Genomic DNA, 2,271 nt, shown 5'->3' on the forward strand with positions numbered 1-2,271 from the left:
TAAAAGTCTGGAAACTGGTGAAGTTCTCATAGTCAAGCTCACAGATTAAAATTCCAGGGACGGGGGCGCCGGGGTGGCTCAGTCAGTTAAGTGTCTGACTTCGGCTTGGGTTATGATCTCATGGTTTGTGAGTTCGAGCCCCGCATTGGGCTCTATGCTGACAGCTCAGAGCCTGGAGCCTGCTTCGGATTCTGTGTCTCTGGCCCTCTCTCTCTCCCTCCCCCACTCACGCTCTGTCTGTCTCTATCTCAGAAATAAATAAACATTAAAAAAAAAAGAATTTAAAAAATTCCAGGGATGGAACGTTCCTGTACACTTAGAAAAATAACGTAACTGGGGAGGAAAAGCCTCGATTTCCTGTGCACAAGGTGATGCAAGACAATGAGAGCTACCAAGACTACTGGAAATCTTTGGTTGGTCACTTGTGGCTCATTAATCCCTCCTAGAGTTTAGCAGAATCTTTCTCAAACTGGCGCACAAATTAAGAGCAGTAGAGTTGAGAATAGGTAACAATTTGTGTTTATTTCATTAACTCCCCGTACATAGATAGGGCCAAGGAAATAAGAGAATTTTGTGGATGGTTGGTATTACGTTCTCATTTTCAAGATGGCGCAAGGTATGAAAATTAGCATGTCAAGGTGGTAGCTAGATTTATCATGCTGAATACCTCATCATGTATATACATGTTGAATCACTGTGTCATGCACCTGAAACTATATATTGTATGTCAACTACCTGTCGATAAAAATATCAGCATGTTAGCACTACATCAGACGAGAAGCTGTTTACTTCCAATAATTCTAAGGAGAAAATGTAACACTCCCTTGTCAAAGCTCACTTTTTCTCCTACAGCTTTTAAATTTCTGGTTGTAAAGATTTTTTTTTTTAAAGATTTTTAAAAACGTGTTTTATTTATTTTGAGAGAGTTCGAGCAGTGGGGGAGGCAGTGAGAGGAGGAGAGAGAGAATCCCAAGCGGGCTCCTTGCTGTCAGTGCAGAGCCCCAGGCAGGGCTTGACCCCACGAACCGTGGGGTCATGACCTGGGCCGAAACCGAGAGTCAGGCATTTAACTGACTGAGCCACCCACAAACCTCTTTTCTGTATGAGTGTGTGATTTCTATAGGCGCAATACATCTGAAATGCAGTGTATTTCCCTGCGGGTTGTAGTTAGTTACAGGTTCATGGGCATTTTCATCTATCTGAACACACCTGTGGCTCCTGGAGCCTACTTTCCTCCTTCTGTCTTCCATGGGCATGGAGCTCTCCACCTGGCAACTCTGGTCTCAAAGCAAGAGGCTTTTCTGGGGGTAGGATTGGTCCTCTATTTTCAAAACAAAACAAAACAAAACAAAACAAAACAAAACAAAACAAAACAAAACCCAGCAAGCCACACTCCCTGTGCCCCTCTCTGTTTTGCTGGCTTTGCTCACCCACCCACCTGCCTGCACCCACCGTAGCCACCATTCAGCAGCTGGTTAGAGGATGGAGCTCAGTGGGGAGCAAAGGCTTTGGAGGAAGTAGGAGCGGGAATGGCTCTGTGAGAGGTGGGCGTAATGGCCAAACCAGATTGTATCGTCTCTTCCGATGGCGACAACCTCGCCACGGAAACTGAGAGCACTGAGAACAGCAGTTTTCTTGTAACCTGGGAGAGAGGTTCAAAGAAACTACAGCTGACGGCAGACAAACTCAGAGGGTCTGCAGCTTCCTACGTGGCGCATTGGTTTAATATCAGGAATGGGTTGGGGAGGAAAGCGTAGTACCAGGAAAATGGGAAGGTGGGAAATTAGGGCCGGAATGTGCAACGAACAATGTCACCTCTACCCTGCTCTATGAAAAAGGAGACTAAAAATTCCATCATCAGTTTGGACAGGAATTAGCTGTGAGGACGAATGAGCTCGGTTCAACGAGCAAATCTCCACACTGCTTTTATGTATTTCTTTCCCGTGTTCAATTGTTTTTACCCAACTGTTTTATATGCAACTATTTCAAAGTGTTGGTTCAATTAGAATCATCCCTTTGGTTAGGAAATAAATATGTGTGTGCCAAAAGAAAAAAAAGGCAAAAAAAGAAACAAGAAAAAACACCTCTTACCTCTTATGGATCCTTCATGGTCCTTCAAGGTTCAGTCCATTCATTAATGTAATTAAAAGCAGTTCACGTAAAGGTGATGGGGAGTAAACTGTCTGCCGTTAGCTTACTGTTTCCCTTGATACTAAGGTTTGTGTAAGACTTTGTCCCAGGGTTTGTCTTGAGCTCCGGACTCACAATGTT

The 2,271-nt window shown here is 44.2% G+C and overlaps 1 pseudogene; it reads left to right on the top strand.

The window, feature by feature from the left end:
- The first annotated feature begins 606 nt into the window (after positions 1-606).
- Positions 607-1,947, top strand: LOC121038310 (fatty acid-binding protein 5-like; annotated as a pseudogene).
- The last annotated feature ends 324 nt before the right edge of the window (positions 1,948-2,271 follow it).

Source organism: Herpailurus yagouaroundi, unplaced genomic scaffold (genome assembly GCF_014898765.1).
Source record: "Herpailurus yagouaroundi ecotype Mexico unplaced genomic scaffold, PumYag 165, whole genome shotgun sequence".
Classification (NCBI taxonomy): Eukaryota; Metazoa; Chordata; class Mammalia; order Carnivora; family Felidae; genus Herpailurus; species Herpailurus yagouaroundi.